The sequence below is a fragment of the Lemur catta genome, chromosome 8, assembly GCF_020740605.2.
Source record: "Lemur catta isolate mLemCat1 chromosome 8, mLemCat1.pri, whole genome shotgun sequence".
NCBI lineage: Eukaryota > Metazoa > Chordata > Mammalia > Primates > Lemuridae > Lemur > Lemur catta.
In genome coordinates, this window is record NC_059135.1 from 78,098,019 (window position 1) to 78,115,119 (window position 17,101).

At 35.9% G+C, this 17,101-nt stretch overlaps 1 protein-coding gene across 2 annotated transcripts in view; it reads right to left on the bottom strand.

Annotated features, from left to right (window-relative positions):
• The window catches only part of ARHGAP15 (Rho GTPase activating protein 15), a 590,409-nt gene extending 576,498 nt beyond the window's left edge, over positions 1 to 13,911 (bottom strand). Inside the window, exon 1 of one of the 2 annotated variants that reach the window (XM_045559125.1) lies at positions 13,770 to 13,911. The gene's annotated coding sequence lies outside the window, so the exon portion shown is untranslated. The remainder of the gene's footprint in view (positions 1 to 13,769) is intronic. The other variant, XM_045559126.1, reaches the window with a different exon arrangement.
• Between the last annotated feature and the right edge of the window lie 3,190 nt (positions 13,912 to 17,101).

A 17,101-nucleotide genomic window follows, 5' to 3' on the forward strand; every position in this document is an offset into this window, starting at 1 on the left:
ATAAAATATTTGCATGGGCACATTAAAATGAAAAAGAGAATGCATAAATATTTAGGGTCTTAAAATGGTTATCAGAATTTATCTATTTAGTTTAAACATTATTGAACTGTATTTTTTTCTATCTCTCTTGCTTTATTTGCTTATATCCTTTGGCATAACTACTTCTGAGACTTAGAGATCTAATCCATTAACAGATAACATGTGATGAAATGGGTGATGCAACCAAACCCCAGCTACATTCCCCATCTTGTACACTGGTGGATTTTGGGTTTGTGTGTGTATCTGAGCATGCATACATGTATGTGCATTGAAATGGTTGCCGCTATTACTATGACCACCCAAGGTACACAAATCTCTCTCACACTTCCCCTACAACAGTGCATCCATACAAGTATAGATATTCCATTCCCTATGGCATGAGATTCAAAAATGTCAGTCAACGCAAAGATTAGTACATCCACAATTACTTAGTAAAGTTAAACTTTTGGAGACATCTTTTAATGATTTCAAAAAGATGCTTTGGTGAGGGTTGGCAGCAGAAGAAGGTTTGTTCTTTCAAGTTAGGAAAATGAGCCCAGTCATGAAAGCTAGATAGACAAAACAAGGACCTAAATGAAGAAGCTATACATAAATGGATGTTTTTTTTTTACAGAATAATCTAATACTCTAGTCAGTCTCTCAGCATTTATTAGGATTTATTGTATATACAGAAGTTATTTGGAGGACTCTAGTTCTCGCTAATCATTACCCTCTGCTCCTGCGTTCCTAGGAGCAGCTATAAATTCAAGAAGAGGTGGAAAACCGGCAGACTGCCAACCAAATTCAACCCACAGACATATGTTGTTGGGCCTGAACAATGTTTTAGAATGTTTTGAATCAGTTTCCAATTGAAAAATGAGGGTTGTTATTTAAAAAAAAAAAAAAAACACTGAAAAAAGGTATATATCTATAAGTGTTCTCTTGAAAGATCACAAGATGTAGCAAACTGGTCCTGGTGTGCATGGTAATAGTGAGCGGGGGGTGGACAGCTTCCACGTCCTTTAGACAAGGCATCTAGGGAAGATGCCTTTAGAAAGGACATCCTTTAGACATCTTCTGGTCCACAGGTCCTCTCCTACCCACTTCTCTTGTATAAATGTCCTGACTGGCCTGGAGGCAGTTGTGACTGTGACCCTTGCCATCAATTACCTCTAGGAACATTGCTCTTCTTATGTACCGGTAAAGTGGAATTTATGCTACATATAAGTCAATATCATTTTCAATATTCTATTATTTTGGACTGGCAATGGAGAGCAGAACCAAGAGTCTGCTCTTGTACCACTGGTTTAGAAAGAGGCTCATCGAACGTTAACATTATTTTATTGATTCGTATAATTTTCTTAACAAGATCTCTGTTACAAAGAGTAGGCTATTGAGCTGTGCTCTTTGCTCTGGCTAAGCTAGTCTCTCCCCTTTTCCCCCTTGCTCCTCTCTGGCCTCCTTTCCTGTTCCTATTATATTTGGGTTGATAATTATATTCTGACTTGTATTATTTTCTGTTCTCTATTTGAACTGTGTGTCTCTCCTGCCCAAATTAGCTGCAGGCTCCTTAAAAGTCAGACACTTATTTGTCAGTTTTGTTGCTCTGGGCTGTACCTAGAACATTACAGACATTTGGTCCTTGTCTGAAATCCCCTTCCTTTATCTCTCCTTGTACCATGACCATTTCCAACAAGTTCAGGTTTGCCGCCATCATTTGAATGGTTGTGATTCCCAGTCTCAAGTGTTGGGTTCCTGTGTTTCCTCTCTACCTCTCCACATCTAGAGCTGCCAGATGGAGCCAGGATACAGTGCACAATGGTCAGGGAAGACAGAACAATCCCTGCATCTGACCTTCCCGCATCCCTGCCCCAAGGTGTACTCTCTACCCATCTGTCATGTTGATTAGTCTCCAGTTTTCCTGTCAAGCTGGTTTCCCACCCTGAACCTACTAGGCATTTGCTAAGCCCCTTTTCTAATGCCAGACTTCTACCTACAGCCCAGGGCCAGGTGGCCATAGGATCTAGCAGACTCTCCAAGGACGCCACAACTGCTTATCTCCCCAGCATTTTGTCAGCACTTGGATTCCCCATGGCCACACCTTGCTCTCATTAATTGGATACCCTAATACCAATTGCTTTCAGAATTAAGACAGAGATTGGCATATTCACTCAAATTCCAAACATGAAATCCTGAGCTGGCTTCCCCCCAGGGGAAAAATGAAACAAAACAAAGCAAAAGAGACTTCTTAACTGGGTCAGAAACATAGATTCTGGACTTCCAAATTTTTTTTTTCCTATTTTTCCCTTCTCAGACTCATTTTGCTAAGACTCAGTGTATCTGCCTCATGGACCATCTACATTACCACCTTGCTACCCTAGACAAAAATTATAGTTAAAATGAAAGTGAGTGAAGAGAATTCTACTTTTTTCTCTCTCCTTGTGTCTATAGTTTTTCTTTGCTTCATTTTAATTTCTCTTAGAATTTCAGTTCTAAGAGTCAATGGCTGACTATCTATTCTTAATTGTTCTGTGCAATAAATATGAATCTTTCAAAATTAAAGGGTATTTTTGGCAAGGACACATCTTGAGCTGCTTGAAGAAAAATTTCCATATCAACCAAAAACTGGTAAACAAACAAGAAAAGAGTTAGCTTTTCTTCCCTCTCCCTCACACAGCTATACTATACTCCCCCACACAGCTGTATTGAGGAAATGAAACTAATAGCAAGAAATTGCTTTTGATGAGTTTCATAATCTTATCATAATGCTTAGAATTGAAATAAACCAAAATTATGCGAGCATGATTTTTATATCATAGTGAAGGAAAAAATGGTCACTATTTGATTCAATACAACCCTATAAAACAATTACTATTGCCACTACATTTAACCTTTTTAAAGCAACCATCATGTGCCCCAAACCAGGCAAAGTTCTTTACATGCAATATTTTCTTTTTTTCCTCACGAGGAAACACCCCATTTTACAGATGAGGAAACTCAGTCTCAGAAAGATTAAGGGGCTTGCTCAAAATAATATATATAATATCTAGCAAGTAGTGGAGCCTAGGATTGAACTTTGGTTTTTCTGACTTCCTAGTTTGTGGTTTTAATACCTTTACTATCTCTATAAGGAAGAAAATAAGTTCTGGACTGGAATTTGAGAAAAAGATGTTCTAATGCTTAGAACTGAAATGTGTGCTAATCCTTGTGCATCCTTACACAATTGAATTTCTCCATGCTTCATTGCCTCCTTAGATTAAGTCTATTAAAAGCTCCTGCTTTTCTCACTGGCTTGCTGGAATGATCAGATAAAATAACGTATGCAAAATCACTTTTAGAACCCTAAATAGAATATAAATAGATGATAGGCATTCTTACTCGTATTAATTACCTTAAATCCAATCATCACCCTGAAGACATAAAATATCTCTGTAATAATTAAAATAAAGGGATAAGAGAAACAGTAATATCAAAGCAAGTAAGACTCCTCTGCCATGGTCTAGACAAGACATAATGGATGACCAACTAGTGATGATGACAGTGAGTGCAAATGGAGAGAAAGGAATCGATGCTGCTATAATGTGGCGATTGATTGGATATGTGGAATAAATGATATGGAGGAATCCATGGAGATTCCAAGATTACTTGTTTAGGTCATTTCAAGAGTAGAGGTATCTTAATTGAAATTAGAAGGAAGAGGAAAAGAATTCTGTAGGGGAAGTCATGGATTTAACTTGGAACATATTTAGCTTAACTGCTTAATGGGACATCCTAGAAGAGGTATCAAGTGACAATTAGAAATGAGGAGCAGTTTTGGGAGTGAGACCAAGGCAGAAGATAGGAATTTAAGGACAATATTTTAGGGATTAAATTTAAATCATGATAATGGATAAGAATGTCAGAAGAGTCTTCTAAGAAAAGAAGATGGTCAAGCCATGACATCCAATAGAAATGGAATGTGAGCCACACATGTAAAAGTCTGGTAGCCACCTTGGATGAGTAAAATGAGGGAAATGAAATGAATTTTAATACTGTATTTTATTTAACCCAGTTTGTCAAAATTTAATAGAGCATATAATAAATGCAAAAATATTAATGAGATAGCTTGCATTTTCTTTATTTGTAGTAAGTCTTCAAAATCTGGTGTTTATTTTACCCTCAGTTTAGAGTAGCCACTCTTCAAGTGCTCAATAGTCTTTTGTGGCTAGTTGCTGTTGCACAACATGGGTCTAAAAGAAACCTTTGGGATTTGATGGCTGTGGGGAGACAGGAGCCAGAGGAGACAGAAAAAATGAAATAGAAAAGGTACCTGCAGTATGACAGAAACTAAGGCAAAAACATGTTTTCTTCCTTACATGTTTTATAGTACCTCTACATAAGGCAATATCTGTAAAGAACAAGCAACAGGTTTTCTACAGATGGCATTGTTTTAGACATCAAACAAAGCAGGATCCTTTTAGAGCCTTTTAGACTCTAGGGCCTCATGAATAAAGTTCAGCATTGCTTAACTGCTAATACCTAACAGGCTTAGAAACTGTAGCATGGCATAGTGAAAATAACATAGATTTTGTATTATTCAGATCTGTCTACAAATCATGACCCAGCCTACCAAATAGCTCTGCAAATTTGAGCACATAATTCCTTAACCTTAGCTTCCTTACCTTTAAAATGGGGATACTAACCCCTATACATGACTTTTGTGGAGACCAAATGCTATGAGGTATGCAGAACACCTGGCCCATAATATACATGGAATAAATCACATCTATGATGATAATTATTAACAGTCCCACTCCAATAATTTATATTGCTGAATGTCTCATGCTGCTGTAAGCATCTTGAGAACAAAGGGAATATTGACTATTTTTGGTAACACCATTATATCTACCACATTGGTGGAGACACCACTGAGGTAATCGATGTATATTTTTTCCTCCCACATTCCCCTTCCTTTAGGAGAACCATCAAAGTATGAGTAGGTGGTATCATATGGAAGCTCAGATTACTTGATTTCCCCCATGCATTTAGCAAAAAGATGAATTTGGGCTCCAACGCTTAGTTTCTAGTCCTTAAAATTCTAACACAAAATTAACTACAACAGAAAGATAAATGAACAGAAACAGAAGTTTCCCTTGACTCAGCACTCAATTTCCTGAGCATTGTACCTTTCATAGCTCTTTTAAAAAGATGTCCTGTTTTGATTCTAAACTTGGATTACATCAGTACAGACTAGAACAAAATGTTCTCTAAGTTTTTAGGAAATGATTCTAAAGTAAACATAATTATTCAATTTGAACACCGTGGTTTTAGTAAAATCACTTAAAATTTAAATGCTTAGAGGTAGTTGATGTTTTCCATCAGTTTATGGCAATATGTTTTCAGGTGGTGAGTTATTTGTTCTGATTTTCAGGAAGGCACCATAGGATGGATATAGAATTTTAACCCAACCTTTCATCAGTGCCAGGCTACTCAAAATATACCATATACATAGCAGATATAGTGCCATTTATTTGAAATATGTTTCTAGCTTCACTTTTTCTAAATTATCCTATTTTTTAGACCCAGTAAAAATCACAAATCTCCAGAAATCTTTTCCTGGTTCTATAGCCCATAGTCAACTTTTATAGCATTTATTCTTTCACTAAAAAAAAAAAAAAATCTATTGACTGTTTATTACATGCCTACTTTTGTTCTAGGTTCTATATACTCAGTAGTAAAAATACAGACAAGATGAATACTCTCATCAATCGTTATTGTCAGGTAAAAATAGCCATTAAACTCTTTGGCAAATAAATAATAAATTCCCCATAGCCAAAATTATATGAAGAAAAACAAAAGTAGAGGAATGAGACAGAGAGGACCTTCAAATCATGAAAGGAGGTTGGATTTAATTTGAAGTGTAATAGAAAGTCATTTGGAATGTTTTAGCAGGAGAGTTGTATGTTCTAAGTCTTAAAAAGGTCACTCTGGCTACTCCTTGGACAATGACTATTGTGGGGAGAGTAGAAGGAAGGAGGAGAATTAGGAGAATTCTGCAGTAATAGTAATGGAAATCGAAAGAAGTGACTTCGTTCAGGATATTTTGATATAAGTTGACCCCTTACTTAATGTCTAATACATTCCTGTGAAGTGATAGCTATTAAATAAGAGCCCAAGATGTCCAATTAACATTTAGAAATATAAAAATATATTACTAGAACCAGAAAATGGGTTCAAGCATGTAACAGCAACAATTTGAAAGAAAATAAATTGTACATAAGATGTAATATAAAAAGGGTTTTTTATTTATGAAATTTTCTTTTTTTTTCTTCACCAATGTTTTCAATGTTTGTGAGGCATGGTTCTATTGCCTTTCAAAGTATACCTCATAATAAATTAAAGCACAGAGATAACCTTTAGGGCCAAAAAAAGCCTGATGAAAGTAGAAGTTGCCATCTCTTCAGTCTTCTCGAATTAATTTAAATGTGCAAATCAAGACTGTTTCATATGTTTAATATAACCTCTCTAACTTTTAACTAGAGAGTGAATGTGATATTTTCTAAAATTTGATATCATCAAAATGTCACATGCTGTAGTGTATTCATTTAGCAGATTCTTTTGGGGGGGAGGAGGAAGTCATTATACCAACGTACCAAAAAAATAATAATAAAAAAATAAAAGAGCTATTTGTCTAAAAAGAAAAGATATACCTTTTCAAGAGCCATTATTGAGAAAAGCCACGTGAACAATATAATGGAAGTTTAGTCTATATTTTGCAGGTTCTACTTATTGCTGATGAATTGGGTGGAGTTCGGGGTAGGGAGTGGGAGGAAAAGGGTGGAATCAAGTGTAATTTCTTGGGCTATTGCCCTGAAAAGAGAAGAGAATGGCAATGCCATGAACTGAGATGGAGGAGAAAAGGGAAAAAGTAGGTTGGGTTGGGGAGAGGTGTGGAGCAATTAGAGATTTGTTCTGAGTACTGTATACTCATTTTAATGTATCTATGAGACATTCAAGTGGAGATGATGAATAGGCACTTGCAAGGATAGTTTTAGTGCAGAGAAAAAAGGTTTGGTCTTGAGATCTAATTAGCATATAAATAGTATTTAAAGTCATGGAACTAAAGAAGACCACATAGGAATAAACTCAGAAGACAAGAGTTGCGAACAGAAGAGTAGAAATCCAAAGACTGGCTCAGGATATCTCAACATTTAGAAGGCTAAAGGATAAGGAAGATTTAGCAAAGGAGACAGAAAAAGGGGATCAACCAGTTTGGAGGAAAACTGGGACAATGAAATGTCCCAGAAATCAAATGAAAAGAGAGTTTCAAGAGGGGAGGAGTGTTCAATAGCATCAAATGCAGCTCAGAGAGGAGATAATATGACACATAAATGGCGATTAGATTTGGCAAAATGAAAACATTTCGGACTCTGTCAATCGCATGTTCTATAATATCTCTATGGAATTGGATTATATACATAGATTTATATTTAAGTTTTTGTCTTTGTGTACTTCTTAGCTACTTAAAATGTTTTCATTGGCTAGATAGCATACCTAATTTTTGGTGTCCCCAGTAATTATTAGGCCAACACAGTGTTCTTCGTTGGAGTTAAGATTTATTTATGGAGTTGTATTGAATTGAGCTAATATCCACCAAAAGAGAAAAAAAAAATTGAAAATTCACAATTGTATTGTGTGTTATTGACAAGGTCAGTTTTTAAAACAAAATATTCTGTCTAGTTTTTGGCATGCAGGAAATACTCACTTTCATCAGATGGGTTTCCCTACCATTACAGCAAAGATTGAAACTATGAAGCACGTATTCCCTCAACTTCCTCTCCTCACTTCATCTTATCTATATCCAATTCATCTACATTCACGCTCATTAAAGTGCTCTATCTTCTGGTTAAGGTTAATTTATCTACTTGAGCCAGTGATTACACCCATCTGTCCTAGTCTCCGCTGAGACCTTGTTGGGTTTTTTTATTTTCATTCTTTTTCCTCTCCTTCACTTGAACATTCATATTTCATCTCCTTTTTTAGCTACTGTCTATTTCAAGCTTTAGAAAAGGAGTGCAGCATTTTACATATGCTACCCCTAATTCCTTGCTGCCTTTAACATCTCACTCCTAGGCTTGAATGTCACTAATGTTTTGGTCTTTAATTAGTTGAAAGAAGATATATTTTCTCACAAGGAAATCAAATAGACCTTTAATCTTTTAAAAACAAGATCAACTTTAATCATAATAGCAGAAATACCAAATGAAATTATATCGAGATATGATTATCTACAGACAGATTTGGAAAACCTAAAAGTTTGGCCACACAGTCTGTTGGAAAAGCTATGGAGCTTCTACCAGCATTTTCATGAAGTGCTGGTGGAGGTGCAGAAAGTTACACCTAACATGATGGATAGTTTGGCAGCAACTATTGAAATTATTTGATCCTTTATCTCATAAATAGTATATCTGGAAATTTATTTTTTACACTTATTTTCAAATATACGCAATTACATAAAAATATTTATTATATTAGAAAAAACTGAAAACACTCATGACTTTTAATAAGACATTGGTTAAATTAAGTATGATACATCCATATAGTGGAATACTGTACATCTGTAAAAAAAGAGCTATATTGCAAAAAAAAAAAAGAAAAGAAAAATGGAGAGGTAGAGGTAAGTACAATTATGCTACCTTTTGTACAATAAAGGAGGATATATATATACCCACATATATGTGCATATATACATAGGTACTTTTTGCATAAAGAAACTGTGAAGGATAAAAGTATGTGAATGAAAAGTGGTTACCTGTTGGGTTAAGCTGGAAGTGAATGGAATAGACAGAAATAGGAAATGAGAAAGATTGTCTCTAAAAATTTTGCCTTTAGGTTTTATGTTGATTTTGAACCATCTTGCTATATCATTATTCTCAAGTTAAAAATAAACAAACACAACAAACAAAAGGCTTTCATAAAATAAAAAAAAAAGAAAGATGGCTATAACCATAGCTTGTATAAGGATTTCAGGAGCCTGAGCAGGTAAGTCAGTGCCTGTCCTCACAGAAATCTTTCACTGACTGAAACTTCTGTAAACCATCTGAAGAGGATATCACTTAACAGTGAGGTAAATGGAAGGAAAAAAAAAATGTCCTGACGCTAGATAACCCATTAAGATGTAAAAGTGTGGACATCCATTATGTATTTCCTCTAATCAAAACCCCTGTTGTTATTTATATCCCTGAGTCTTCATCTGCTCAGAGGGTCCACTCCATTATCATCCCCACTACCTTACTGGCCCTACCTCCTGTCACTATACTTCTGTCTAATGAAACTAGACAATCCACTCTTCCTTGGAAATTCTCTGACGCTCTGTGTTTTTGTGCCTGACACTTTCCCCTCCTGTCCTTTGGAATGTTTGCCATCTCTCCAGTCCCAGATTTCTCTGAAAACTACCATAAAAAATTCTTCCAAAACTGTCCTGATATCCCTGCCAGGAAATAATCAAATGACAAAACAGCAACAAAATTCTCTAGCTTATGGCCTGGCAAACAACAGGAATATGAGCATGTTCGATGAATTTTGAAGCCTAATAGAATAGTCTTTGTATCTTTTTATAATACTTGATGAATTTTATTTGCATAATAATTATTAATATAATAGTCATACTAGATTATAAGCTTTTAGAAGACATATGTTGTGAGGGATTTTCACACATGGAATGGTTGTTGAAAAGTATTTTAAAATCCAGTTTAATTGAAACACATGTTTCATTAAGACCTGACTTTGTATTATTACTGTATTTTTGTATGATTGTGGAGTTTAAAGAAATTGGGAAGTAATGATGTAAAACGTGACTGTGTGTGGATCTGTAGTGGAGTTCTGTGGCTTTTGCCCATAAGAAATGCAATCACCTTTCTTCTGGAGAAAGCATTTTAATTTCTACTTCAGGAGATCCGTCTTCCAGCTACGAGGCCACGTGGTACAGGTGCAGGTACTCCTTACGGCAAGAGAGGGCCTGTGACCTAGGCCTGCTCACTCAGGGTGTCTGTGGCCAGATTCAATGATTGTCAGCTGCAGTCATGTGATCCAAGTCAGTTCAATCAGATCTAAATATGAGACTTTCTGTGGTGTTAGGGCAAAGGCATTCTTTTGCCAGAGTTTGCTGAAAGGATCAGACATACACCTGAAGCTTTCTAGCTAACTCTGTGGGAGCTTCTGCCAGAGACTGCTTATAGCATAGTGAAAAGAAGAGCTAAGGAATTAAAAAAAAAATGAGACCTAATCCTCATAATCCTGTGTGAGCTCCTGGATCCAGCCATTCCTGACATTGTTATCCTTGGACTTTTCACAAATAAAGGAATAGCTGTATTGCCTAGGCCAGTTTTAACTCATTTTCTGTCATTTGTGAACAAAGGAGGTTTGCCTACTATAAGCTGAAATTTATAATACTTACATGTGCATTTCAAAGTCTAGTTATACAATGTTTATTTTGCAGTGTAAAAAATAGACTTCTGATATCCAGAGTTAAATTCAGGGTATTAAATAAATTTTAGAATACATTCATAAAACAATTGATTACGTTAAGTATTTTCTAAGTGCATAAGAATATCAAAATTGTCTGAGAATATAATACAATTATTTTTCACCTGGTACAAGAAGGATGTATATTTCTTTAGGAATATTTTAGAGAAATGGACATACCTCTGTGATAGATCCTTCATATGAGACACTCTCAGAAATTTTGTGTTTATTTACTTATTTTAATTTTTTTATTGCAACATATGATGGGGGTACAAATGTTTAGGTTACGTATATTGCTCTTGCCCCACCCGAGTCAGAGCTTTAAGCGTGTCCATCCCCCAGATGGTACACACCACACCCATTACATGTGTATATACCCATCTCCTCCTCCCCACCACCTACTCGACACCCCAAAACTCTGTGTTTAAATACCACAGGTAGGACCAATGCTTAACAAAATACTCTTTCTTCCCCCAAATATCTCCCTCCAACTATTTGCCATGGCATCACTTGAAACCGGAGACCTCAACATTTAGCTGATCCTTTGGATTCAGCCTGCTGTGCAAACTTATTAAAATTCTACTGGGAGGAGAAGAGGAGACCTGGTTAGGAAGTCAAGGTTCTGTAGCCTTCTTCTATGAGTATGAATCATTTTTATTAGGCCCCATAAACAATGGAAAATGGGCTGAGAAAATTTTAAAGACAATGGGAATAGGATGGAAGGAGCAAGACTGAGTCTATCTGTCTAGGTACCAAGGCTGTGGGACCCAAAATTAAGGACAGAGCAGGCTGCTCTAGAACAGAGCATTAAAAAGGAACAAGAGGGCCGGGTGCGGTGGCTCACGCCTGTAATCCCAGCAATCTGGGAGGCCGAGGCGGGTGGATCGCTTGAGGTCAGGAGTTTGAGACCACCCTGAGCAAGAGTGAGACCCCGTCTCTACTAAAAATAGAAAGAAATTATCTGGCCAACTAAAATATATATAGAAAAAATTAGCCGGGCATGGTGGCGCATGCCTGTAGTCCCAGCTACTCGGGAGGCTGAGGCAGAAGGATCGCTTGAGCCCAGGAGTTTGAGGTTGCTGTGAGCTAGGCTGACGCCACGGCACTCACTCTAGCCCGGGCAACAGAGCGAGACTCTGTCTCAAAAAAAAAAAAAAAAGGAACAAGAGGAGAAATATCAAGGAAAGATTTTCTCCTTTCTGAATTTTGCTGAATGCTGGCCCCAAGTGGAAAAGTATGATATTCTTTTAACAAATCAGCTTTGAAATTACTTTTCAGATGAGATCCTCTGCATTGTTTTTATTTCACCAAAACTTGTTTCTTATTTATCCATTTAAAATGTACAGTCATCTATAGTAATTCATTTGTAATTGACTGTCTTCAGATTTGGTCTGTACATTCAAGAGATTACGCAATACTTGTTTTCATAAACAATTCTGAGGGTGTCTTGGTGGACCTGCCTATCATCTCTACTTGTTGCTCTTTCTAAATTCATACCAGGCTCTGTTTAATTCATTCTTAATTTTACACATATTCCATAAAATACTTATATTTTAATTTAACAGTTTCTGCAAGATACACTTATTTTTACAAAGAATTTGGTTTTTAAATGTATTAAATGGCTTAAAAAACTTTCATGGACTTTTCAATGCCAGATGCTTATCTGGATGTTCATTCTTCCTAATGTGTAAATACTACATATATTTATTCATGTGATGTTCTTTTATAATAAAATGAAATAAAGTAATAACATATCAACCAAAATTATCTGAATTATACAGCTTCTATAGATGCAGAGGTTCAGAACCACAATATTGAAGGCAGATTTAAATAATGCTTTCCATTATGAGGAAATGCAACAAATTGAAAATCTAATCAGAATATCAAAGCAAATACATATTACCAGGGTCTTCTTACACTCCAACAATAAAAAATGTATTGAACACCAAGTCCTAATCTCTATAACTCCGTGATCATTTTAATAGTCAACAAGTAGCTGGCTTCAGTCCTGACAATTGAAGAGGTCTAAAATGGAGTGTGCTAGTATGCCTAATAATTTCCTACTAAATTGACCACATCAAAAAACATTTATATGTGTCTTTCAATAGAAGACAATAAGAGAAAAGAAAATTGTTGCCACTTATCAACCCTGTAACCATTTTTTAATAACACAAAAAAATAGGTGTTGTGGGGGCCATTGCTTCTCCCATCCGACAGCACAATAAAAATAATATTAGGGAAGAGTGGATCATATCTTGGGCTTTTATTAGAATTCTTTCAAAAATCTACAGTCAGATTTATTTTAGGTATTTGTCTCTGAGATGAGCAATATTTTGATGTTTTCCGCACATGTTACAGCACACAAAGACATTCTGTATAAGCAAGAAGTCAATATAAAGGAAAATTACTTGTCAGTTTATGACTAACAAGTTCTTTTCATTTCTAAGGATTATTATTTTAGAATATCTCAAAGAAGGAAAATTATATAATTACATAAACAACAAAGGAAAATTATATAATTACATAAACAACAGAAGTATACCTCTAATTTGCTTCTCCTCCCAGAGTAACCTTCAGTGAAGTCAGCTGTGACTTCTCTTTTAAATATAAAATTTTCCCTATAAATTAGAAAGGTGCCCTCATTTCGCCCTATATACTGAATAAAATTTAGAAAAAAAACCCAGTGTCATAATAGAGAGTATTCTTTTATATTTTAAAACTTTTTTACTTTTTAATGGCTATTTAATAAGCTACATGTTTGAGAAGCTTTTTAAGGGTTTTTAATGCTAACTTTAATACAATGCCTTAAAGTGGGTATATTTCACAATGAAATTGAAGATGTTATTTCCTATTGTTACAGAATGCCTTTTTCATTACCTAAATCTCAAATAATGCATATTTTTATAAAACAGTCAAACGTGCAAAGTCTCACATTTTTCCAACTAGTTATTTTTTAAAAGCACTTTCAAACTAAAACTGTACCTTATCCTATCTTTAACATTTTAGTATGAAATTTTAGCAAACAAGCCGAGTATAATATTATAGTAAAGGGCTTTGAAACTTGACAGCTGCAAATATGAAAAGAATATTTCTTTTCTACACTCAAGGAAACAAGTTGATGTTTTAATCACAGGTGAAAGCATCACATTTTGTAGAAATGTTTATATGTTCACACCAAGATGTAAAATACTCTGCCAAACATTTCAAGTGTAAATTTCACGTACAATATAAAGTTAAAATGTACTTACCTTTTCTCGGCGATGACTTGTTATTGAAACTGCCATCCACTACTAACTGTTAATGACTCTTTCAACAAAAACGGAAAACAGTAAAGTCACATGTCGTAAGAGTAGGCCTGTGTTGGATGCTGCTTAATTTCAGTACTGGGGGAAGAAGAGGCGGGGGGTGGGGTGAACACAAAACTTTTAAATGAAACCACTTCCTGGGTAGATACAGTTAACCACACACATCACATCATTACTCGATTTGAAGAAATTGCCATGTATAGTCAACAATATCGTTATTGTTTTCAATGTGATTATCCATTTTCAAGCATTACACATTTATATAGCTTTTATCAATTTTGATTTGATGGGGAAAATGTGTGATTAAAAACTCAGCAGTGGGGAGGAGCAGGCTGCTAAGCACTGAGGAAACTTCCCCTTTCTCTGCCTTCTAGCAAGGGCTTAAAAAACATCAGTCTCTACTGTCCTGGGTAAGCTTGAGCACATTCGCATACTGCCAGGAGGTTCTGCATACGGACTTGGGAAGCCAAGAAGTCATCTCCAACTCACAGAGTGGGTGCTGCTGTCTCACTTATGGAAGGACCCACCAAAAGCTGCACCGATTAAGTTCACGGGCCTTGGGCAGGTTGCATTAGAACTTCAGAAAACACAGCCCAGAGCCGCGCTGCCATCTGAGGAAGGTGCTCACTGAACACACCCTGTGGCATTTGCTCTGACCGCGGCTCTCCTACTGCTGTCCTCTCTGGAAGTTTCCTAAGCAGTTCTGGAATCTACTGAGGAGCTTTTTGCTCTAGCTGAATGATTTTTTGTGTGGTCTGACTTACAAAGAAAAATATTATAATAAAATATCCAAAGGGTATCATTTTGGCATGCTGTGGTGTGCCCTCCTATGTCAAACTTCAGCCAATCCAAGGCATACTTTTAAGGGGTCTCAGCAATAACTGCAGAATGTGCATCTTTATTGAGCCATGAAGTTCAAGAAATAAGCTCCTGGATTTTCAGGCTTGGCTGGTTTTGTGATATTCTCAGGATACTCACAAAAGGAAAATCTCTCCTTCCAAATATATGAGAGGTTAAATTGCGATCTCTTGTCATGCAAACCAATTAGACTAGAAATATGTGTAATAGAACTCAGTGGTATGGAATGTTTTGCACACAAAAAGACAACCTTTAAAAATATATTTGTTGTATATGGCCCAAGTTAAGGATGACATGTCCCCACCAGTTAATCTAATCGCTCTGACTCTCCTTTTTAACTTCTGTTTGACCCTGGAAGTCACAGTCAGTTGTTATTCCAGGATGAACCTTTTTAAGTGTTTAGAGTCCTGAAGATTTTTACTGGGTGTTTCTCCTTAACACTGAGGAGAAAGTGGAAAGAGCACAATATTAAAAGTGAGGAAATCTGAATTCAGGCCTCAATTCTGACACTGCTATTTATTTAACCTTCGCCAAGTCACTTAAGTTTGCTGAAATTAAGTTTATTCATCCATATAATGAAACATACAAATAAAAAAATCTATCTTAGAGAATACAAATAAATAGATTTAAATATTTTGCATTTCATGAAGAATTGTAGACATAAATTAGCATGATGGAGAAAATTTTGATGCATCCTAAGAAGCATCGGAAAAATTTTAGTACATTCTACTGGACTTAATCCTTTGTAAATTTGAGTCATACTCAGAAGTCTAGGACAAGATAAATAATTAAGCCTTTCCTTTTCAATAGGTACTAATATCAGACATCTGACTAAGAAAAAATATAAAACACCAATATACCCTTATGCTAATAAATAAATGTAAATACCTACTTGAAGGGTGACATGATATTTTTGATCATAAACAACTAGACAATAAATGGAAACAAAAGTATATTTTCTTTTTTATAGGATGTGGGAGTGAGCACCTTAGGCAGTGATATGCCTGGGTTTGATCTCTAGAAGAGATGTATTTACTATGATTAGGCTCCAGGTTAGTGCTTTGACATTTGTGGCTTGATTATGTTCACTTTCTCTAGGAGCTAATATTTATTGAACGCTTATTATAAGCCAAGCTTTAGACCAAGTACTTTACATTCATTCTGCCTCTTAATCCTCACAACTTTATGAGCTAGCCAAACTTTTTTTTTTTTTGAAACAGGGTCTTGCTCTTTTGTCTGGGCTACAGTGTAGTGGCATCATCATAGTTCTCTGTAACCTCAAACTCCTGGGCTCATGTAATCCTCCTGCTTCAGCCTCCAAAAATGCTGGGACTATGGGCACATGCCACCATATCTGGCTAACTTTTCTTATTTTTTGTAAAGACAAAGTCTCTCTATGTTGCTCAGGCTGGTCTTGAATTTCTGAGCCCAAGTGATCCTCCTGCCTCTGCCTCCCAAAGTGCTAGGATTGCAAGCATGAGCCACCATGCCCAGCCTGAGCTAGCCAATATTATACTCTTTTTACATATGAGGAAACTGAGGTTAATTTGTTGCCTAAATTAGTTAGGAGCAGAGTCAAGAGTCAAACCCAGAAGCTTTAACCTCAGTCAGAGTCCTCGTTCTAAATTACTATGCTATCTCCTACCACTTACTATGCAGGACAACTCTAAGTGAATAATGTTGAGGAAGTTTCACTCCTGGTGTTTGTTTTTGCCTCTTCACTGACTGGAATGGGGGACTTAGCAGGTAGGAATCATTCCTGAGACTCATACTAAAATCAGGTCTCCAGAAAGTTCTCTAAATTTTAAATCTGTATCAAGGAAATTGAAAGAAGGTTAGGATAAACAGAAATATACTATGTTCAGAGATAAGAAAATAGTGGAAATCTATCAATCTACCCAAATTAACCTACAGATATATATAATAAAATCCCAATTATAATTGCAACTGGACTTTTCGAAGAATGCAACAAGCTCCTTCCAGAATTTCCACGGAAGAACAAATGTCCAAGAATACCTAAGTTCAAAAACTGGTGACTTGCCCTGTTAGATATTGACACGGTCTAAAACCACAATATTAAAACACATTTCAATGCTGGCCCAGGAGCAGTTCAAAAAATGACTGTTTTGTTGATATATGATAAAAGTGGCATCATAAGATAAACAAAAAGCAACAGATTATTTTAGTAGATAGTATTGGCAAAACACATTTACTAAATAGAGGAAAATAGATTTGAGCCCCTACGTTAGACCACATGCAAAGATGGACCCCCGATGGATTAAAACCTAGATGTGAAAGGTAAAACCATGATGCTAATACAATAAAATGAAAAAGAATATTTTGCAAAATGGCACTTTCTTAAATAGCACCCTTATATTACAAAAGAAAAAAGCAAAAACATGTGGATTTGACTACAA